This window comes from Lathyrus oleraceus, chromosome 3, assembly GCF_024323335.1.
Source record: "Lathyrus oleraceus cultivar Zhongwan6 chromosome 3, CAAS_Psat_ZW6_1.0, whole genome shotgun sequence".
NCBI classification, from domain to species: domain Eukaryota; kingdom Viridiplantae; phylum Streptophyta; class Magnoliopsida; order Fabales; family Fabaceae; genus Lathyrus; species Lathyrus oleraceus.
The window spans coordinates 6339084-6363490 of record NC_066581.1 but is presented as its reverse complement, the minus strand read 5'-3'; the positions used below and the strand labels follow the sequence as shown (position 1 = coordinate 6363490).

The window sequence follows — 24407 nt, the reverse complement described above, 5'->3', positions numbered from 1 at the left end:
CTAGTCATAAATACATAGCAAGTTAGTAGTGCTACTCTACTTACATCTCTATAGGCATGCCAATTAACCTTAAATCCTAAAAGTTCCCTCATTTGCTATCACAAGATTAACCACAAAGAATAAAGATGAAAACTTATATTTCGTTAAGATTTTGAGGACATCCGATTCACACATGTCCTACACTCCTCATGCACGACTCTAATGGATTTCCACAAGCCCACACATGAATACATCCACCTCACGGATGAAGTAGTAGCGAAACTCGAGAAAAACGTTCTGCCACCGACTCGTACATGAGGCAAAAGAAAAAAAATCTTCTTCGTTTGTATTGTAATGGAAAATATTTTAAGATTTACACAATAGTTACCAAAAACATTTGAATTTCAATCCTTAATACTATTCTTACAAAAATGAATTTGCTCAATCCATTTCCCATTACTAACTCAAGATTTTCTCATGAAACGATATAAATTGTTACAAGTAGCCTAAAAAATTTAGGAAGTTAAAAGGGTGTGGGAACCTGGTCCCTAAAAGGACAATCAAAGATAACATGTGATCAAACTTAAACTTAGAAAGATAGAATAAGGTATCATCAAGAAAGGACAGACATATATGTATAGAGCCTACCGCATTACTAAGTAAATGGGTCACCTTAAAAACCAATATGAATCAAATCACAATTATGAAGCTTATCACATAATGATTGCACAATCACCCAAAGACAATTTAAGGGCTTGTTTGATTTAGTTCTCAAAAACAGTTTTTAAATTTTTAAAAATTTAAAAACTAAAAATCTGTTTGGATTACTTCTTTTTAAAAATTGATTTTAAAACTATTTCTAATATTTTAGTTTTCAAAATAAAAAACTGAAATAGTCTTAAACTGTTTTGCTTTTTAATTTTGACTTTTTGTTTATATAATCATTGAAAATTTATAATAACATATTTTTATTAATGACACTTCTGTAATTATATAAAACTTTTATTTTGTATTTTATTTATTTTATCAATTTTTGTTTCATTATTACATAGTATTGTGTTGTATTATAGTGGGAGTATGTCCCAGCAAACATTGGAAGAGTTTTTCTTTAATTGAACTCACATTTCATGCATTTTCTTTTAATAATAAAATATTAAATACTATAGTTATTATTTATAATAAATTGAAACTCATACTTATAATGGTTACTTAAATAAATAGTTTAGAAGTCTATAATTTTTTTTTTAAGTTGTTAATTTAGAAATAAATCAAAATTTTCATCCTTTTTTATTAATAGTAATTTATTTATCAAATAATATTTAACTAAATAAATATGTTTTTTAATTTATAAAACAATTTTAATTAATTTTGGGAAAAAAGATATAATTAAACAAGTGCGTTTTTAAGTGAAAAAGAAAAGACGAAAGAGGATACATATACATTTATGATTGAAAAATTGTAGAATGGATCATAAGGTCCGACTAATGGTAGAAAAATATATTTATATATAAATAAATATATACACATTCTTAAAAAAAATCTTATCAAATGAGTTTTTATTCTTTCCACTTTAAAATAGTTTTAGAAAACTGGACAACCAAATAAATTCTTTTTTTCTTAAAAACAGTTTTAGAAAATAAATTCATAAAACAAATTTTTAAAACTAAAAACTAAAACTAATTCAAACATGCCCTAAATTCCCACTTTTCCATACTTTTTTTCTTTCTACACTTTCTTTCTTCTCTCGCTTCTCTTTACTTTCCAGCAAGATTTTTGAAAATTAATCCTAAAAATTCATATATCCTTATAGATATTCATACATTTATCTTAGTAACCCAGAAAGCCTTAAAGATTTTAACAATCTCCAAATCAAAAACACACCAAAATTACCCAGAAAAAACCTATATCCATTTGAAGATCTTCAAGAAACCAAAAAAAACTTAATATTTCTTTAAACCTTCATCCCATAAACCCCCTCAATAAAGACCGAAAACCCAGGAGATTCGTTCACCATGAACAACCACATCTCACCTGGAAAACCCATCAATCTTTCTCTCTCTTTAACTTTCACGTTTCATAATTCCCCCTTTCTCCTGTTACATTCTTCATCCTTCAAGAACAATCTTCAACATTGGTAAAACAATTATCATGTACCAAAAAAATAAAATAGTTATCATTGTGTAAGGTTTCTGATGCGTCACGTCGCGTCGTGTCCTCTTGTAAAATAAAATTTTAAGATATTAAAAGTTATAAAGAGAATAACACTATTTAAATAAAAATAAATTGGAATATTGATACATTTATTTAATAAATGAGGGTGTGCTTGATCAACTAAAAAACTAAATGATTGGACAGCACTATTCTAATTGTTATATGTTTAATTTTAAAAATGTTTATTAAATAGAACAAAAATGAGCCTTACAAATTTCTTTGTTCTTAATACAAGTTATTTATATTAAAAAATATATTATTTTTTATTAATAATATATTTTCTCTTTCTTCTTTTAGGATTTGAAAAAATAAAAGAAATTTTTGTCCTTAGTAAGATGTGGGGCAATTCTTTGTCTATAAAACAAGTTATTTATAATAAAAAATATCATCTTTATTAATAATATATAATCTCTTTTTTCTTTTAAAATGTACAATACGAAAAATATATATTTTTTAAATATTATTACGAATTTCTCTGTTTTTAATACAAGTTATTTATAATAAAAATATATTATTTTTTATTAATAATCTATTCTCTCTTTTTTCTTTTAGGATTTGAAAACAAAATAAAATTTATATCCTTAGTAAGATGCGGGATTCTTTGTCCATAATACAAATTATTTTTAATATAAAAATATTATTTTTTATTAATAATATATTCTCTTTTTTCTTTTAAAATGTATAATACGAAAAATACAAAATTCTTTTTGCCTGTATTACATGTTATTTAAAATATTAAAATACCATTTTATTTTAAAAAAATCTCTCTCTCTATCTATCTATCTATATATATATATATATATATATATATATATATATATATATATATATATATATATATATATATATATATATATTAGTCAATTTTGTTTTATTTTATTTATTTTGTATGTTGCCCATCAAATATTTTACAAGATAAGAAGTTGTATAATAGTTTAAAGGTTGTCCTGTATTATTTTATCCCATACTTATCATTTTGGAATCAAACTCAACCTTATGAGTTTTTTTAAAATAATCACTTTTTAAAAATAAAAAATTCAAAATAATCAATTTTTAAATATAATATTAAAAAGAAATTATTCATGATATAATAAAAGTTATATGGGATTGACAAAAATTTAATGACCGACCCGATCGAAACGTCCCCCTATTCCACATCTAGGTGTGTTAGTTTGTCTTCGAGGTCTTCAACGATTTTCCTAAGGTATTTGGGGTCTTTGCGTACTGACCTGATCGAATGATGACTGATGTGAAGGTCCAGTGGACGTTCCAACGGTATTTGATAAATGTGTCATAATTTGTTCCCAATAGCCGGGAGGCTCTGGCCAACGACGCTTTTGTAATGTAGTTCGGTGCCCATGTTGTCGTAGTTGGGTCAATGTGGTTGGGTCAATTGTGGACGGTATAGTTGCCCGAATTAGGACATTGAATCGTTTTGGAGACGAAGCAATGGTTCCTGGGGTGTACTATAGTTAAACAATGGTTGGGTGTTTTGGTGATGAGATGTTTGGGTGGTCATTGGTGGGGGGTTACGATAAAGTGACCCATATGAATCACCTGAGCTATAAACGGTTGTGATTGATGTGTATGGTTGTTGGTGGGTAGGGTTTGATTTTTGGTTTTGTGGTTGGCTGGGTGGCATGAATGGATTGCGAAGTTGGGTGTTTGGTTGTTGGGCGGGTGGCATGAATGGTTTCCAAGTTGAGTGTTTGGTTGTTGGGTGTATGTGGTAGGTTGATGGTGTGAGGTTGGTTGTTGGGTTTGGGTTGTTTGACATTAGTGTTGGACGGGGACTTGTTATTGGGCGTATGATAACGAAGCTAGTTGGTGTGGATCAATCAAATATCGTGGCTCAGACACAAATTATTGCGTTGTTACCGACTCTTTTTTTATGCCAATCTCCCAAACACGTCGGAGGTTCTGGAATCTGTTGCTGCATGCCAAACTGAAGTTTTACCCGGTCACTCTGGTCCATCTCCACAGTAGTGAACCAGACAATTGGTGTCTTTGTTGTCCAAACTGCAGCAGCATCATGGTTAACCTGATGATCAAGAGTCATATATGACCTCCAGATAAACTGTACAACAATATGACACAATTAGATGATAAATAATTTGGTAAGTATGTTTAAATTAAAATAGAGTTGTGTATGAGTATTACATCGTGTGATCCAATGTGATCCAATAGATTGCGATAGACTATTATAGCGTGTTTCAGACACCTATTGTAGTTCATCCCTCTAACTGACCACCTAGATCATAAACAATTGATAAATATTATGTACGGTTAATATTAATATAAAGTATAATTAATTATATGGTAAAGTGTTAAACTTACTTTGTTGCAAACGGGAATATGAATGGTTTCTCGTTTACCGGGGCGAGTGACGGCATTCTTGACTAACCCTATGCTTGTAGCAAATACACACATGAATAAAAAGTACAAGTATTTTTTTTTGGCATTTTTACACATTGCACTATATAGATGGGCCAACACAGTTAAACCCCAACTATATGTGCTTACCTTATTAATGTTGCGTAACAACGGTAAATACATAATATTTACTGTATTACCAGTACTTTCTGGAAATAAAAAATTACCAAATAAAGTCATAATATAACACCGAACTTTAATTATTTTTTCGTACTCGGTTGATTCTTCAAACAATATTACACTCATATAATATTGTTTGAGATATTTTAAATTTATACATTTCCCCCTAGCTTGACCGAATGACTCTCCCTCAGTTTGGTCGTCACACAAAGGGCCACCCAAATAATTCATTGCAGATAGAGTTGTCATGGTTAACTCTACCATTCACGGCCTTACCATCTATACGTAGACCCAACAGCATGCATACGTCCTAAAGTGTGACGGTACACTCACCGAAAGGAAGGTGAAATGTGTGGGTCTCGGGTCTCTATCTCTCCAACAAAGTAAGAATAAATTTGTAGTCCACCGAGTACGAGACTATGTTGAGGAGATTTCCAAATCCGCATCCTTTAATATGTGGTTCTATTAAAGGATCGTGGGGTACATATTCATGTACACGACATCAATTATTTGAGCATCAGTGCCCATACTGAAGGTGAAATATTTGAGTATCAATTATTCAGTTTTTGTTTTTGCAACACATAGGTAACTCGGTTTACAATAAATCGACGATCAAATTTTTCACATCTGAAACAAAGAATAGAAAAGAAATTGAAGTGCAGTCTTGTGGGATAAATCATCTATAAAAATCGGTTTGGTTTGCAGAAAACCAGGTGAAGTTTTATCAGAAGAAGATTCGAGATGATGACAATGTTCAACATATGTTTGTCAGTCACGAACAATCTGGGTACAATGTTATAGAATTGTATATATTATCACAACAACAAGTGTCTCAGTTCATTGATCAGTCACAAGTGTTTTGTGAAACTGATGACGACGAACAAGCTGAGGTGAATGTTGTAGATGACGAAGAAGAAGGAGTTGGGATTTTGGTTGATTCAATAGTGAACGCTGATGAAGAAGAGAAGCCATTACCAGCTAGTCATGTATACTGTCCATCTCAACACATGACAAGGTTGAATTTGGGTTCCGATGAACCTTCATCAGATATATGGTACAATCCTTATGTGTAAATGCAAGGATCTTTGAAACAAGAAGACACATTTCGCAAAAAAGAAGATTGTGTAAAAGCTACTAAAAAGTTTCACATGGAACTATCAGCTGATTTCAGAGTTGATAGAACTAATGCATTGAGGTACAATATTTATTATCTGAATGAGCACTGCCTTTTCAGGTTGTCAGCTTCGTGCCAGAAGAGGAGCGATTCTTGGGAGATTGGATCCATGGGTCCAGTTCACACATGCATGCTCACAAACCCAATGCAAGACCATCAGAAACTTAGCTCTCAGCTAATATGCAATGAAATATTGTCTGTCATTGGTGACTGTCGCACCTCGAAAAAAATGGGGATACGACTACAAAGCGAAACGCGATCGCACGCTCGCAATGATGGACTGAACAGAGTCGCCACCGAACTTTATTTATTCCTAAAAAGGAAAGGGGAAATATCGATAAAACCCAAGACAAAAGAAAGGATAAGATATGGTCATCGCAACCAATATCAGGGTTCGGGAGTCGATTACGCAAGGGGAAGGTATTAGCACCCCTCACGTCCGTTGTACTCAACGGGAACCATTAGGTCAGTTGTGTGCATTAATGTTAGTTTGAAATGTTAGGCTTTTCAATTTATTAGGTGGGAAAGAAAGAGTAAAAGAGAGGAAAAATGTTTTTGGATTTTTGACGAAGGACTAAACCTAAGTTTTTTATTAATGGGCCTGACAAGATTTACAAATCCTGCTCCTACGTATCTCAAAAGAGAAATCAAGGCTTACGTAGTTCTGGGTAGAAAAATGTTTGTTTGTTGGTCGATTTTAGCGAAAGCTATATTGTATTAATCGACAAAAACATCGTTTTACCCAAAACAGATGAGGAGTGGACGCGTACCACACATCGAACGGATTTATAGATCTACATTCGGAAAAGCGTCATTTATCTCTACTCAACAATCGTGGCCGAAACATTGTTTTGTATCACTTAAGACAATATATCTTTCATTTATGAAAAAGGTTTTGATTAGTCGCACGGCGGCGAGAAAAGAGTTTGATTGGTTTGATGTATTTTGAGTGATGGCGAGAACTTGGATGAGCGAGATATACATCTCGAATCCTAGCCTCAGGAGTGCATGGTATACACCATGTTCCATTTCCATCTTATTTGCAAAGATGTTTAATAAAGATTAGGTATTTTAGAATTTGATTGAGAAAGGGTTTGACGAAACCACATTAACAATTTTTAGACGATGGCGAGAGTTGAGATTGGCGAGGCATACGTCTCGAATCTTAACCTCAGGAGTGCATGGTATACACCATGTTCCATTTCCACCTTTATTGAAAGAGTCTTAAATAAGATTTAAGTATCTTAGATTTGATTGAGAAAAAGGTTTGACGAAACCACATTGACGATTTTAGATGATGGCGAGAGTTAAGATTGGCGAGGCATACGTCTCGAATCTTAACCTCAGGAGTGCATGGTATACACCATGTTCCATTTCCACCTTTGAAAAAGTGTTTAAGTAAGAATTAGTTATTTTGGTTTTTATTGTGAAAATGACTTGACCTAGATCAAGTATTTGATGAACGATTGAGAAAGATATTTGGATAAGTGTTTGAGAGAAAAAGTGGGTAAATTGGATGATGGCGAAAGCGAGGATTGGCGAGATATACATCTCGAATCCTAGTCTCAGGAGTGCACGGCATACGCCATGTTCCACTTCCATCTTTATTGAAAAAGTCTTAACTATAAATTAATATTTTTTTGAGTTTTTATTATGAAAATGGCTTGACGTTGAATCAAGCATTTGATGAAGTTTTTGAAATGGGATGGAATAAGAGGGAGAAATGAGTTGGTTCGTTTATTGAGAAAGCACTCGACGTTGGATCGAGTCATACTTTTGTATTTTTTGAAATTTGTTGATTTTATTCTTGTGTTAGTAGCTAATTAAACAACCAAACAATAAAAGGAATAAAAAGTACAAAATTATTACACATTGGGGGAGTGGGGTACATTTGTCAAATGGGGATTAAACAATCATGAAATAAATAAAATCGGAACCAAACGAATAATGCATGAGTGTAAGTGCAAGAGAACCGGCTCATTGTAAGAAAGCCCAAGAGTAAGCTATGTGAGGTTGGCGGCGATGCTTAAAAAAGCAATCGACTTACAAGGGTTTGAAAAAAGGGGCTCGATATTAAATCGAGAAAATATGATTTTTATAAGTTAAAAAAAAATGGTTTCGAATGCATGATGCAATTAAAAGAAAAAAACAAATCATAGTATTAAACAAAGAATAATAATAAAAAAATGAAATAGTAAAGCATAAATATAAAAGAAATATTAAAAGAAAGAAAAACTACGCCTACAAGTATTGAACCCACTACACTAAAGACCTAAACACCACTCCTCTCCACCAGGCCACTTAACAACTAATTGATATTTTAATGCTAACTTAAATATATAAACTAAAATAAATTAAAAAAATAAATAAAACTAAAAAAACTAATAAATAGGAAACTATTTAACTACCCTAATTAAACCTAATTAAACAAAATAAAAGAAAACCTAATTAATTAGTATTTTACTCTAAACCTAAATCTAATTTAAATTTTTAAATATATCCTACAAAATCTAAACTAATATTATTTTAAAAAAGATCTAAACTAACATTATTTAAAAAAGATCTAAACTAAAATTATTTAAAAAATCTAAACTAATATTATTTAAAAATTTCTAATCTAAATAACTATCCTATCTAAAATAAATTGGGGAAAGAAAATTAAAAAAGAAAAGAAAAACAGACTTCCTCTTCTAGCTCGTGAATCCTTTCCTCCCAATCTCACTCCCTCTGCATCGCTCTCCACTCTCCGCCTCGAACTCGCTCTCAATTTCCTCTTCTCACCAAAAACCCCTCAATCCTCTTGCTCTCAAATGAATGCTCCAGAAAGACTTAAAAAAAACACTCACCTCCGGTAGCGGTAATGACGGTGATGATGGAGTTTGGAAGGGTGTCGTGGCTGACGGTGAAGGATCCGCGGAGGAAGATTTCGGGCCTTTTCGGTTTGTCCGTTAACTCCTTTTTTCAATTTTTCGTTGTGACTAGGGTTTTTTGAATCGCCTCCGCCGTCCCCTTTCTCCCTCTCACTCGCTTCCTTTTATCCTTGCGCATTAGGGTTTCAGTTGGTGTGTAAAGGCTCAAAGGAGAAAGCTCAGAAGCGCTTTTTCGGATGCTCAGAAGTGCTTTTAGCCCGTTTGATGATACAAATTGGGAAAGGTAATCTGCGCTCTTGCTTTTTCTTCCTCTGTTTCGTCTTGACTCCATTTTGGGTATTTCGGATTTTACTGCTTTGACTGATTATTTCAACTTTTACCGCAGTGAAAATTTTGAACATCTGTTTGATGAAGCAGGTTGAGGTTCAAGGTGTACTGGTTGCAGATAGCTTGACTTGGTCGAAAATGCAGGCGGTTGATGCTTCAGCGATGAACACCGGTGGCTACGGTTTAGATTCGTGCTCCTGAGGCCAAGTCACCAGCCAACCACTTCCGGTAACCATCTTTGTCCTTTTCCAAATGAGTCGCTTCTAGCTTTGGATTTCTCTTTTTTATTGCAAACTGCAGCAAAGTAATTCTGGTTTTCTTAGTGAAAGTGTAACATATGAATCTTTCCTATCAGTGGCATCGCTAGTTGCCTGGAGAGTTTCTTTTGCCTTCACCCACTCGTCATTTTTCAATTCCAGCTCAAACAGCATAGATAATGCATTTGGACTCTTGTCATTCACTTTCAGGGCATCATTAACCGGCAAGGTGTCCATGGCTCCACGGTAATAAGCTGTAGTAATAGTTCTGAATCTCTCTAGGCCGGCTGTATCCCAGGTTTGCAACTTAATGCGTTTGCCATCAAATTCAATGGTTATTATCTCGAAATCAACCTTATGTTTTTGTTTTTCTTATTCTTTCTCATTTATTTCTTGTGTAATATGATTGGGAATGCAGTGTACGAGTATATATTTCTTTGTGTCTGGCCTCTGGGAGCAAAAGTTCAGAACCTCGTTGCAAAGCTTTTGTACAGATTCATCATCAGGTACAGAATCCCTTCCCTTGCATCTTATCTTGACATGGCCAATCCCTTCCTTTGTCTAATCTGATAATGGATAGTAACCGAGTAGTATTTATCAGATCAAACGCTAAACCAAGTTCTCTACCTAAAGCTCTCTGTTGAAGAATTGCTTGCTTGTTACTGATACCGTTGTGGTTAACATTGTGCAGGCAGTTTGTTATTTGTTGCAGAAAACAAGTCATAACCGTTTGGAACCGTTGGTTTTGTGGAAAGGTATTGGTCAAAGAGTTTGGATTGTGATTGTCGGGTTAAAATGCTACTGCAGTAGGTGCAACAGTGGCAGGCGGTGTTGCTGCAAGTAAAACATTGCTAATGATGCTCCTTAAATTGCAAATAAACTTGGTGAAGACCTTTGTAAAGTAATATCGCGAGAAGAAGTCTTCAAGTTAACAACGGTATGCAACGATAATTACAGTGTACACCGCAATTTTTCCCTTTTTATGAGCTTTGAATTTCAATGAAATTTGATATGTTCTCTTTTGTGAGGGATTTCTCCATGTGTTACAACCAGTGCATTCATCTTGGCAGGTACATAAACTGTGGGGCCTCTAAGATCTTCACCAACCTAGAGCCTAGAATCTGGGGCTGAGAGGCTATCCTTACCAACCTCTTGTCTTTGCGATTTGGCCTACTGTCTGAAACACTTCGAATGAGAGGTGACTAATCAAAAATTCTGCAGGATTCTTATGGTAAGTTTGATATATTTCCATCAACTTCTCAAGGCTCTCCTTCTAGCAGATATCTCCTTATTCCAAAGTTTTCTTTCAGTAGCTTCAACCATTAGTTTCAAGGAAACATGCTTCAGGTTTGAACTGCAAATACCACAGGTTACAGTTCCTTTGTCAACATAGCTGTGATGACTACATGCTACAGCATCTTAAGCTCTGGCATCTCAGGTAAATTTCTAACCGCATTCTAATTCGGCATCAATGTTGGTTGAAAACTAGTTAGTAACTATGACATCTGCACCATAAAGCTTCAAATTTATCACATGCCTTAAATCTATTTGAGCATATTTGGTACCGGAGAGCACACTCAGATCTAACCGTCGAACTATCTGTCATGCAGGAACTGAAGACCGAGTGGTTGCAAGGAAACAAAAACAGGTGGCTTGAACCAGCCTGGGCAGAGAGGATTTGTATAACATGGATACAAAGGAGTCTTCCGCCGATGTGAACAGCAAAATCCTTCAAACTCACGAGTTCAAGTAACTAGTAGAAACTACCTTCAGCAGCAACAACAATACTTTCATATGCAACTGATGTGTAAATCCGTGGCTATGAGCATGAACTGCTCCTCCCTTATTATTTGTTAACTTTGTCACTTTGTAAACAAAATTGATTGGTCAGCATAATTGGTCATTCTTGATTCTAGTAAACTATAACAAGTTGATCAATTTTCCTTCTTTTTTTTTTTGTGAAGGTTCTATTAGGAACTGGAAAGCGATGTTGAAAACCTTCTGTTATGATATTGATTTGTTATCATGTGTTGTAGAACTCTTTTTTGGAGTGAATTATTGGGATGCTGGAATTTAGATTCTTGATGGAATTTTGATTATTCATTAAGATTGTATTTGTAGGATTTATGTAATAGGATGAACTTGCATGAAAATGTTGAGAAATGCAATTTGGAACATGATTTTTTTATTATTTATGAAAATGTTGTAATGCTATTTTGATTTTGAAATGTACTATGGATATAAAAATGGATTTTTTTTTTAGAAATAATCCAAGACTAATTTAAATATCAATTTAAATAATAATAAAAAATCAGTAGAAAACCCAATCAAAATCAAATTAATCCAATAATTTGTTAAAATTACTTTTGACATCAATTCTAACATCTATTTGAAAATTAAAATCAATTAGAGATTTGAATCATTAGTAAAAATAACAATTAAAATTAAATTGAAATTTGGCTTTAAACTTGATTTGAAATTAAAATCAAATATTGAAAAATTACAAAAGTCAAGTGATTAAAATCCATTTTATACCGATGAATGTATGCAAAAATGCAAAAATAAAAGAAAAAAAAGGAAAATTTCCAGGGTCAAAATCGGGGTATGACAGTTGCCCCTATTTAAGCGTCTTCAACTAGAGAATATGAAGCAGGACACTCTTCATATGATCATAGTGGGAGATGATTAAATACTAAGAAGACCCGGATTTTGATCCTGAATCCCCATGACATGATGTGATATGATATGATATGCCATGATATGCATGGATACATGATTCTTTTTTTTTGTAATTTTATCTGCTAGGGATATGATGGACCCTTAACAGGAGATGCTACTAGACAGACCAAAATGTGGGGAATACTGATGATCCACAAGAAGACAGACAAGTGGTGAGAAAGAACTTGCTGGGGAGACAGTCCTGCTTGGAGAATCAGGCACACACTGGGGAGTATTCAAAGTGAGATTTGATAAACGGCACTTAGAATACAACCGAACAAAGAAAAAGATGCTATGACAGGTTCATATAAGACCTGACAACGCTGGGGAATAATCAAGGAGAAAATTCTTCAGAACAGGTTCATGTATGACCTGACACCGGAATAAAAAGGTTCAATGACAGGTTCGTATAAGACCTGAATAGGATTGAACAAAGAATCTTCAGAGTAGGCTCAAGCATGACCGGACCCCGGAATAAAAAGGTTCAATGACAGGTTCGTATAAGACCTGAATAGGATTGAACAAAGAATCTTCAGAGCAGGTTCAAGCATGACCGGACCCCGGAATAAAAAGGTTCAATGACAGGTTCGTATAAGACCTGAATAGGATTGAACAAAGAATCTTCAGAGCAGGTTCAAGCATGACCGGACCCCGGAATAAAAAGGTTCAATGACAGGTTCGTATAAGACCTGAATAGGATTGAACAAAGAATCTTCAGAGTAGGTTCAAGCATGACCGGACCCCGGAATAAAAAGGTTCAATGACAGGTTCGTATAAGACCTGAATAGGATTGAACAAAGAATCTTCAGAGTAGGTTCAAGCATGACCGGACCCCGGAATAAAAGGTTCAATGACAGGTTCGTATAAGACCTGAATAGGATTGAACAAAGGATCTTCAGAGCAGGTTCAAGTATAACCTGACCCCGGAATAAAAAGGGTTCAATGACAGGTTCATATAAGACCTGAATAGGATTGAACAAAGGATCTTCAGAGCAGGTTCAAGTATAACCTGACCCCGGAATAAAAAGGGTTCAATGACAGGTTCATATAAGACCTGAATAGGATTGAACAAAGGATCTTCAGAGCAGGTTCAAGTATAACCTGACCCCGGAATAAAAAGGTTCAATGACAGGTTCACATAAGACCTGAATAGGATTGAACAAAGAATCTTCAGAGTAGGTTCAAGGATAACCTGACCCCGGAATAAAAGGGTTCAATGACAGGTTCACATAAGACCTGAATAGGATTGAACAAAGAATCTTCAGAGTAGGTTCAAGGATAACCTGACCCCGGAATAAAAGGGTTCAATGACAGGTTCATATAAGACCTGAATAGGATTGAACAAAGGATCTTCAGAGCAGGTTCAAGTGTAACCTGACTCCGGAATAACAACAATTGGACTTTGAAATGAGTTCCAGTAACAACTGAGCTTGGAATAATGCCTAACAACAACTGATTTTTAGGAGACACCAATGAGCCTTGAAACAATTCCAGGGAATGACATAGGGGTTCTGGAACTTCGTCAGAATAAAAGTGACATGTCTGGGAATTCATCAGAGAGTAAAAGAAACAAATTCTGGAAATGCATCGGAATTACAAGTGATATTCCGGAAATACAGCCGAATGCAGACACATCCGGTAATACATCAAGGAAATTCTGGAAATACATCAGAATATAGACACATCAGAGAACACCTCAGATAGATGGTGAAACATCTGGAGATACATCAGACCAGTTATGGAAAATCATCAATAAACCAAGGAGTAATCCGGAAATTCATCGGATAATCCAAAAAGAAAATGAACCTTAATGGAAAATTTTCTAATAGGTGCCAACTGGGTTGGATTTGAAAATGCCTGCAAAAACCGGATGATGGTTTAAGGGCACCAAATACATACTGGAATCAAAGGTCAAAGGATATAGGATCAACAACAAGACCTGGGTCAATGCAAAATGAGCACGAAGTACATTTCGGCCATGCATGATTTGAATTTCCTTTATGCATGATATATGAATGATCATGCAATGAGAATGCTGACACTTGAGCAGACTGGGAGTTTGTAAAGGCTTTTTATGGAAGCTCATGATTCCTCAACACCGAGAACTCAACCGAATATATTATGATAGATGTTGTCAAAGGAGGATTCTATCCAGTTTGATAGCCACAGCTTAGCCAATGGATCCTTTTGGAGGATTAATGAATCGTGCTAGCATAACTTTCGGGCACTCGTCTTGAACTCAATAGTTGTTGACGTATGGCAGAATTTGTTTGAGCAGTTTGAAAGCACGAAGAAAGAAGTTCTGCCCCTCTGTGGCTCATCTTGCCCCAGTTTGTTGGGACTTTGGAGATGTTCATTTTGAAAGTGAGTTTGGAAACAACTTGCCATGAGACTACCCCGAGATGGCTTGCCCCAAGTGTTTGTAACTTGCAGTGGTCTGAACTTGACTAACCAAATGTTGGAATGGTAGACTCTTGATTGATTGTCCTTTGGATAGCTGGACTCATTGAGCTCCGAGGTGGCTTGCCCCGGACTAAGTCTTGAAGTAAATTACTCTTGGCTAACTGAACCATGGAGTGATTGGACTTACTGAACTCTGAGGTGGCTTGCCCCAGTCCGACTCTTGAAGCAGATTACTCTTGCCTTGAGGACCCTTAGAGTGATTAGCTCGAATTAACTGATGCTCAAAGTGATTTGCCCTTGACTAGACTTCTTTCACTCCATCAAGTTCTTCAACTGTATATTGTTGGAATTTCTTTGACGCTAAGTGTTGACTTGCAAATAAGATTGTTCATTCAAAAATGGTAATTTTAATTCAATGTTTATGCAAAAATTTGAAATCAAAATTTATTGATATGAACGGGTGAAATACAGTGAACGAGTCGTTGATCAAGTCATTCACAGTACGCAAGTTGGTGTCATCAAATGATTAACAAAAATCGTTTGGAGTCAAGTTAACACCACCTGGTTATAGTATGCTTTCAAGATAAACCCTGCCTCAATTAGGTCTTTGAAGGGTTGTAACGTGGTCTGGTTCACGGTTTTTTGAAACAAAAGGATATAAGGCTCAAAATTTATTTTTACCCACCCCTTCTTCTTGATGATCTCCAGTTCCTACGTTCAGTTAATTCAATACACGCATTCGACTTCCAAGAGGGTTCGAAGGTGTGATGAGGATTCAAGACGAATTTTCTTGAAATGGCAGTCACCTTATTTTTTTGTTTTGTTGAGGGTTTTGGTGACCTCTTTTTGTTTTTCTTTGTCCCTTATTTTGCCTGGACCGCTTCTTTGAAGCTTTCGGTCCATCGGGATGCCCTGACTTTTGCCTAAGTCATTTTTGTGGTGTTTGACTTAGCGGACTTTTATTTTTTTTTAAAGGTGTTGACTGCCACATTATTGGTGGATAAGGATCAACGAACACTAATTTTAGCTTTTCTTAACTTCTTCGACATTTCAACATGTGCACGAAGGATAACATGTGGTTGAACCCAATTGGAGGGTGTTCATATGGACGGTTTTTTGAAAGATCGGATGCATGATCAAACTATCTGAACACAACTACCCTGCCCCAGGTTAAGATTAAGGGTTTTAGATCCGAAATAAACACCAACTTCTAGGCTCAAAGTGGTTGTCTAGGGATTAACATCCTTATCACTCCAGTGTTTGGGGATTTGAAACAATGCCTTACATCATCGACAAGGTTTTACTCAAAAGCATACCACAACAATTTCAGGTGTTTCGTTTTCATCATCCTCCCTCCAATCTTTGTTAACACAACAGTTTGATAAACAAGAGTGAATGAGAGGAGAATTTTTGTTTTTTAACATAAATGAAAAACGAGTGAATACGAATGGATCAATTCAAAAGATGCATAAACATTTCGTTAATCTTACCAATTCAAATAAAACAACAATGTTTAAAAGCAAATAACAACCAACATGCAAAGAAACTACAAAAGAAATGCTGAAACAGCCAAATGATTGCCAGCTTTAGGGAATTGACTTCTTCAAACTTGAAGGTTGGGATCAACAAACTTTTTGACATCGGCATGATGATCCTCAAATTCTTTTCCTTCAGTCTCATCGTTGTACGCATGTCTCTTGGATTCACTACTCACTTCTCCTTTTCTTTCATTGGTTAGGGTCGCGACATTGGAAATCCAAGACGGTATCTCAATGCTCTTACCAGGAAACAATGATAGCTCACTAGCCATATCCCTGACATCTTCCTTGTGGTACAAAACCTTGAGGGGTATCAAAGGTCCTTTCCCTTTCTCATTATCTGGCCCAGAAATCAAGGTATATGTACCTGAGCCTTCCTCCTTGAGTGTTGGTGACCTTATGTCAATTAATCCTTGCAGCTTGAGCTTAAAACTCTTGCATTCCTCGATGGAGTGTCCCATTGTTCCAGTATGGTATTCGCACTTGATCTTCGGGTGATCTTCTTCAAAGACTAAGCTCTTCTTGTTAATCAGTTCTCGTACCAAATATTTTAGCGCACAGCAAGAATCTAGGTCATGTCCCAATGCCCCTTTATGGAATTCACATGTTGCATTTGGATTGTACCATGGCAGGTATGGTGACACAGGCGTGAGAGCTCGAGGGGTCACCAAAGCATTCTGGATCAGTAGCGGGTAGAGCTTGCTATATGGTACCGGAATCGAGTCATTGTGATCCTTGTTCCCCTTGTTCTGATTCTGATTTTTGTTCTGAACCTGACTTTGGTGACTTTGAGGAGCAATAGCCAGAGGATGTTGATGATGACGTCTTGAGGGAGGTCTATATATTGGTAAATGAGGGGTTGCCACATAGAATTTCCCTTGACCTGGGGTAACACCAGATGGATGTGGCGTAGTAGCTCTCTTTGTTGCAGCAGTGTATATTGGGTGACCCTCTTTTCTCAACAAGACTTGCAGGGTTTCCAAGACCCATCTCATTTGGCTCTTCAAAAGATTAAGTTCCTCCTTCAGCGCTTCTTGGCTTTTCCTTAGCTCGTCCATCATCCCCTGAGACATGGTTCTTTGCTCTTCGCGTGTTGAGAATCACTTTGCTTCACGGACAAAAGATGGATGAGTTTTTTTTGGTATTTTGTCTGGAGAATGACATGCATTATGATGCGATGCAAATGCAATGAATGAATGCAATGCAAGCCATGCATATTTGTGTTTTTCTTCAATACACGGGTTCAAAAGTCCGAGGTACTGATAAATTTGATTGCTTTTCCAAAACGGGGTTCTCACCGGGTATGGTCTAAGGCTTTGTTACAAAGGATCCCCAGAGTCATTGATTCACAAGAATGTTTGACGCTTACGGGAAATACTTTCCGGTCGTCAACTCCATCAAGGGAATCTATTCTGGGCGAGGTTCTCGTACCGACTCTTACGAAGTATACACCTCGCGAGTCCGTACTACGCAACCATCGACTGGGTTCTAGACAGGGTACTCAGAGTCATGGATTCGAAAGACTGTTTGACGCTTACGGAAAATACTTTCCGGTCATCAACTCCATCTAGGGAATCTATTCTGAGCGAGGTTCTCGTATCGATTCTTACGAAGTATACACCTCGGGAATCCATACTACGCAACCATCATTTCTAGTTGGCCAAAGGTTTAATGTTCTAAAAGGTCCTTAGAGTCATGGACCCCTTTGAAACATCGGCGCTTACGAGGTATACACCTCGGGCGACAATATTTGCAAAAGAATCTACTCTAAGTGAGGTTCTCGTACCGACTCTTACGAAGTATACACCTCGGGAATCCATACTACACAACCATCATTCTATCTTATGTTTTTTTACTCTAGACTCGGGTGTAGAGTCTTTCCCACATGGTTTGCAATCAAATACCCAAGTACCAACAATCACAATAGAACCAATGTACAACAGATATCAATATAACAATAAAGATATTAAAAGCAATAAATAAGGGAAAAGCCATAAAATTAAACAAACAAAGGCACACAGACGTCCTAACTAGGCTTGACTCACTTAGGGATAAACTGTCCCCAGCAGAGTCGCCATCTGGCGCACCTCGAAAAAAATGGGGATACGACTACAAAGCGAAACGCGATCGCACGCTCGCAATGATGGACTGAACAGAGTCGCCACCGAACTTTATTTATTCCTAAAAAGGAAAGGGGAAATATCGATAAAACCCAAGACAAAAGAAAGGATAAGATATGGTCATCGCAACCAATATCAGGGTTCGGGAGTCGATTACGCAAGGGGAAGGTATTAGCACCCCTCACGTCCGTTGTACTCAACGGGAACCATTAGGTCAGTTGTGTGCATTAATGTTAGTTTGAAATGTTAGGCTTTTCAATTTATTAGGTGGGAAAGAAAGAGTAAAAGAGAGGAAAAATGTTTTTGGATTTTTGACGAAGGACTAAACCTAAGTTTTTTATTAATGGGCCTGACAAGATTTACAAATCCTGCTCCTACGTATCTCAAAAGAGAAATCAAGGCTTACGTAGTTCTGGGTAGAAAAATGTTTGTTTGTTGGTCGATTTTAGCGAAAGCTATATTGTATTAATCGACAAAAACATCGTTTTACCCAAAACAGATGAGGAGTGGACGCGTACCACACATCGAACGGATTTATAGATCTACATTCGGAAAAGCGTCATTTATCTCTACTCAACAATCGTGGCCGAAACATTGTTTTGTATCACTTAAGACAATATATCTTTCATTTATGAAAAAGGTTTTGATTAGTCGCACGGCGGCGAGAAAAGAGTTTGATTGGTTTGATGTATTTTGAGTGATGGCGAGAACTTGGATGAGCGAGATATACATCTCGAATCCTAGCCTCAGGAGTGCATGGTATACACCATGTTCCATTTCCATCTTATTTGCAAAGATGTTTAATAAAGATTAGGTATTTTAGAATTTGATTGAGAAAGGGTTTGACGAAACCACATTAACAATTTTTAGACGATGGCGAGAGTTGAGATTGGCGAGGCATACGTCTCGAATCTTAACCTCAGGAGTGCATGGTATACACCATGTTCCATTTCCACCTTTATTGAAAGAGTCTTAAATAAGATTTAAGTATCTTAGATTTGATTGAGAAAAAGGTTTGACGAAACCACATTGACGATTTTAGATGATGGCGAGAGTTAAGATTGGCGAGGCATACGTCTCGAATCTTAACCTCAGGAGTGCATGGTATACACCATGTTCCATTTCCACCTTTGAAAAAGTGTTTAAGTAAGAATTAGTTATTTTGGTTTTTATTGTGAAAATGACTTGACCTAGATCAAGTATTTGATGAACGATTGAGAAAGATATTTGGATAAGTGTTTGAGAGAAAAAGTGGGTAAATTGGATGATGGCGAAAGCGAGGATTGGCGAGATATACATCTCGAATCCTAGTCTCAGGAGTGCACGGCATACGCCATGTTCCACTTCCATCTTTATTGAAAAAGTCTTAACTATAAATTAATATTTTTTTGAGTTTTTATTATGAAAATGGCTTGACGTTGAATCAAGCATTTGATGAAGTTTTTGAAATGGGATGGAATAAGAGGGAGAAATGAGTTGGTTCGTTTATTGAGAAAGCACTCGACGTTGGATCGAGTCATACTTTTGTATTTTTTGAAATTTGTTGATTTTATTCTTGTGTTAGTAGCTAATTAAACAACCAAACAATAAAAGGAATAAAAAGTACAAAATTATTACACATTGGGGGAGTGGGGTACATTTGTCAAATGGGGATTAAACAATCATGAAATAAATAAAATCGGAACCAAACGAATAATGCATGAGTGTAAGTGCAAGAGAACCGACTCATTGTAAGAAAGCCCAAGAGTAAGCTATGTGAGGTTGGCGGCGATGCTTAAAAAAGCAATCGACTTACAAGGGTTTGAAAAAAGGGGCTCGATATTAAATCGAGAAAATATGATTTTTATAAGTTAAAAAAAATGGTTTCGAATGCATGATGCAATTAAAAGAAAAAAACAAATCATAGTATTAAACAAAGAATAATAATAAAAAAATGAAATAGTAAAGCATAAATATAAAAGAAATATTAAAAGAAAGAAAAACTACGCCTACGAGTATTGAACCCACTACACTAAAGACCTAAACACCACTCCTCTCCACCAGGCCACTTAACAACTAATTGATATTTTAATGCTAACTTAAATATATAAACTAAAATAAATTAAAAAAATAAATAAAACTAAAAAAACTAATAAATAGGAAACTATTTAACTACCCTAATTAAACCTAATTAAACAAAATAAAAGAAAACCTAATTAATTAGTATTTTACTCTAAACCTAAATCTAATTTAAATTTTTAAATATATCCTACAAAATCTAAACTAATATTATTTTAAAAAAGATCTAAACTAACATTATTTAAAAAAGATCTAAACTAAAATTATTTAAAAAATCTAAACTAATATTATTTAAAAATTTCTAATCTAAATAACTATCCTATCTAAAATAAATTGGGGAAAGAAAATTAAAAAAGAAAAGAAAAACAGACTTCCTCTTCTAGCTCGTGAATCCTTTCCTCCCAATCTCACTCCCTCTGCATCGCTCTCCACTCTCCGCCTCGAACTCGCTCTCAATTTCCTCTTCTCACCAAAAACCCCTCAATCCTCTTGCTCTCAAATGAATGCTCCAGAAAGACTTAAAAAAAACACTCACCTCCGGTAGCGGTAATGACGGTGATGATGGAGTTTGGAAGGGTGTCGTGGCTGACGGTGAAGGATCCGCGGAGGAAGATTTCGGGCCTTTTCGGTTTGTCCGTTAACTCCTTTTTTCAATTTTTCGTTGTGACTAGGGTTTTTTGAATCGCCTCCGCCGTCCCCTTTCTCCCTCTCACTCGCTTCCTTTTATCCTTGCGCATTAGGGTTTCAGTTGGTGTGTAAAGGCTCAAAGGAGAAAGCTCAGAAGCGCTTTTTCGGATGCTCAGAAGTGCTTTTAGCCCGTTTGATGATACAAATTGGGAAAGGTAATTTGCGCTCTTGCTTTTTCTTCCTCTGTTTCGTCTTGACTCCATTTTGGGTATTTCGGATTTTACTGCTTTGACTGATTATTTCAACTTTTACCGCAGTGAAAATTTTGAACATCTGTTTGATGAAGCAGGTTGAGGTTCAAGGTGTACTGGTTGCAGATAGCTTGACTTGGTCGAAAATGCAGGCGGTTGATGCTTCAGCGATGAACACCGGTGGCTACGGTTTAGATTCGTGCTCCTGAGGCCAAGTCACCAGCCAACCACTTCCGGTAACCATCTTTGTCCTTTTCCAAATGAGTCGCTTCTAGCTTTGGATTTCTCTTTTTTATTGCAAACTGCAGCAAAGTAATTCTGGTTTTCTTAGTGAAAGTGTAACATATGAATCTTTCCTATCAGTGGCATCGCTAGTTGCCTGGAGAGTTTCTTTTGCCTTCACCCACTCGTCATTTTTCAATTCCAGCTCAAACAGCATAGATAATGCATTTGGACTCTTGTCATTCACTTTCAGGGCATCATTAACCGGCAAGGTGTCCATGGCTCCACGGTAATAAGCTGTAGTAATAGTTCTGAATCTCTCTAGGCCGGCTGTATCCCAGGTTTGCAACTTAATGCGTTTGCCATCAAATTCAATGGTTATTATCTCGAAATCAACCTTATGTTTTTGTTTTTCTTATTCTTTCTCATTTATTTCTTGTGTAATATGATTGGGAATGCAGTGTACGAGTATATATTTCTTTGTGTCTGGCCTCTGGGAGCAAAAGTTCAGAACCTCGTTGCAAAGCTTTTGTACAGATTCATCATCAGGTACAGAATCCCTTCCCTTGCATCTTATCTTGACATGGCCAATCCCTTCCTTTGTCTAATCTGATAATGGATAGTAACCGAGTAGTATTTATCAGATCAAACGCTAAACCAAGTTCTCTACCTAAAGCTCTCTGTTGAAGAATTGCTTGCTTGTTACTGATACCGTTGTGGTTAACATTGTGCAGGCAGTTTGTTATTTGTTGCAGAAAACAAGTCATAACCGTTTGGAACCGTTGGTTTTGTGGAAAGGTATTGGTCAAAGAGTTTGGATTGTGATTGTCGGGTTAAAATGCTACTGCAGTAGGTGCAACAGTGGCAGGCGGTGTTGCTGCAAGTAAAACATTGCTAATGATGCTCCTTAAATTGCAAATAAACTTGGTGAAGACCTTTGTAAAGTAATATCGCGAGAAGAAGTCTTCAAGTTAACAACGGTATGCAACGATAATTACAGTGTACACCGCAATTTTTCCCTTTTTATGAGCTTTGAATTTCAATGAAATTTGATATGTTCTCTTTTGTGAGGGATTTCTCCATGTGTTACAACCAGTGCATTCATCTTGGCAGGTACATAAACTGTGGGGCCTCTAAGATCTTCACCAACCTAGAGCCTAGAATCTGGGGCTGAGAGGCTATCCTTACCAACCTCTTGTCTTTGCGATTTGGCCTACTGTCTGAAACACTTCGAATGAGAGGTGACTAATCAAAAATTCTGCAGGATTCTTATGGTAAGTTTGATATATTTCCATCAACTTCTCAAGGCTCTCCTTCTAGCAGATATCTCCTTATTCCAAAGTTTTCTTTCAGTAGCTTCAACCATTAGTTTCAAGGAAACATGCTTCAGGTTTGAACTGCAAATACCACAGGTTACAGTTCCTTTGTCAACATAGCTGTGATGACTACATGCTACAGCATCTTAAGCTCTGGCATCTCAGGTAAATTTCTAACCGCATTCTAATTCGGCATCAATGTTGGTTGAAAACTAGTTAGTAACTATGACATCTGCACCATAAAGCTTCAAATTTATCACATGCCTTAAATCTATTTGAGCATATTTGGTACCGGAGAGCACACTCAGATCTAACCGTCGAACTATCTGTCATGCAGGAACTGAAGACCGAGTGGTTGCAAGGAAACAAAAACAGGTGGCTTGAACCAGCCTGGGCAGAGAGGATTTGTATAACATGGATACAAAGGAGTCTTCCGCCGATGTGAACAGCAAAATCCTTCAAACTCACGAGTTCAAGTAACTAGTAGAAACTACCTTCAGCAGCAACAACAATACTTTCATATGCAACTGATGTGTAAATCCGTGGCTATGAGCATGAACTGCTCCTCCCTTATTATTTGTTAACTTTGTCACTTTGTAAACAAAATTGATTGGTCAGCATAATTGGTCATTCTTGATTCTAGTAAACTATAACAAGTTGATCAATTTTCCTTCTTTTTTTTTTTGTGAAGGTTCTATTAGGAACTGGAAAGCGATGTTGAAAACCTTCTGTTATGATATTGATTTGTTATCATGTGTTGTAGAACTCTTTTTTGGAGTGAATTATTGGGATGCTGGAATTTAGATTCTTGATGGAATTTTGATTATTCATTAAGATTGTATTTGTAGGATTTATGTAATAGGATGAACTTGCATGAAAATGTTGAGAAATGCAATTTGGAACATGATTTTTTTATTATTTATGAAAATGTTGTAATGCTATTTTGATTTTGAAATGTACTATGGATATAAAAATGGATTTTTTTTTTAGAAATAATCCAAGACTAATTTAAATATCAATTTAAATAATAATAAAAAATCAGTAGAAAACCCAATCAAAATCAAATTAATCCAATAATTTGTTAAAATTACTTTTGACATCAATTCTAACATCTATTTGAAAATTAAAATCAATTAGAGATTTGAATCATTAGTAAAAATAACAATTAAAATTAAATTGAAATTTGGCTTTAAACTTGATTTGAAATTAAAATCAAATATTGAAAAATTACAAAAGTCAAGTGATTAAAATCCATTTTATACCGATGAATGTATGCAAAAATGCAAAAATAAAAGAAAAAAAAGGAAAATTTCCAGGGTCAAAATCGGGGTATGACAGTGACAATCCGTCATTAAAGGTGAGTACAATAATCTCACATATTGTAGCATAATACCACTACACTACATCATATATGAAGGCTTGGATAGCTAGGACAAAGGCTGTTGAAGAAGTATATGGAAATTGGGAGGAGTCTTACAAACGACTTCCAAAATACATGTTGGCTCTAAAACAATATGCTTTAGGGACTATTGTCAAGTTGGAAACGTTGCCCGCGTATACACCAGACAGGACGTGTGCTATTGGAAATGGAATATTCCACCGTCTCTTCTGGGCGTATCAACCATGCATCATAGGTTTTTCTTTCTGTAAACTTATTATACAAATTGATGGTACATGGTTGTATAGGAAATACAAAGGAATGTTACTGATGGTTGTGGCACAAGATGGCAACAACATTTTTCCAATCGCCTTTGGCCTTGTTGAAGGGGAGACTGCTGAGGGA

General features: G+C 35.8%; 1 long non-coding RNA gene across 24 annotated transcripts; it reads left to right on the top strand.

Annotated features, from left to right (window-relative positions):
• Positions 1-8575: 8575 nt before the first annotated feature.
• Positions 8576-23542, top strand: LOC127132061 (uncharacterized). 24 transcript variants are annotated; one of them, XR_007806570.1, is made up of 9 exons: positions 8576-8856; positions 20949-21050; positions 21185-21322; positions 21562-21649; positions 21770-21857; positions 22043-22288; positions 22422-22582; positions 22662-22789; positions 22962-23542. It is a non-coding gene; the product is annotated as an uncharacterized LOC127132061 (long non-coding RNA). The 24 variants fall into 24 exon arrangements; XR_007806554.1 differs by having other exon boundaries at positions 21153-21322; XR_007806565.1 differs by lacking the exon at positions 20949-21050 and adding an exon at positions 8969-9070.
• The last annotated feature ends 865 nt before the right edge of the window (positions 23543-24407 follow it).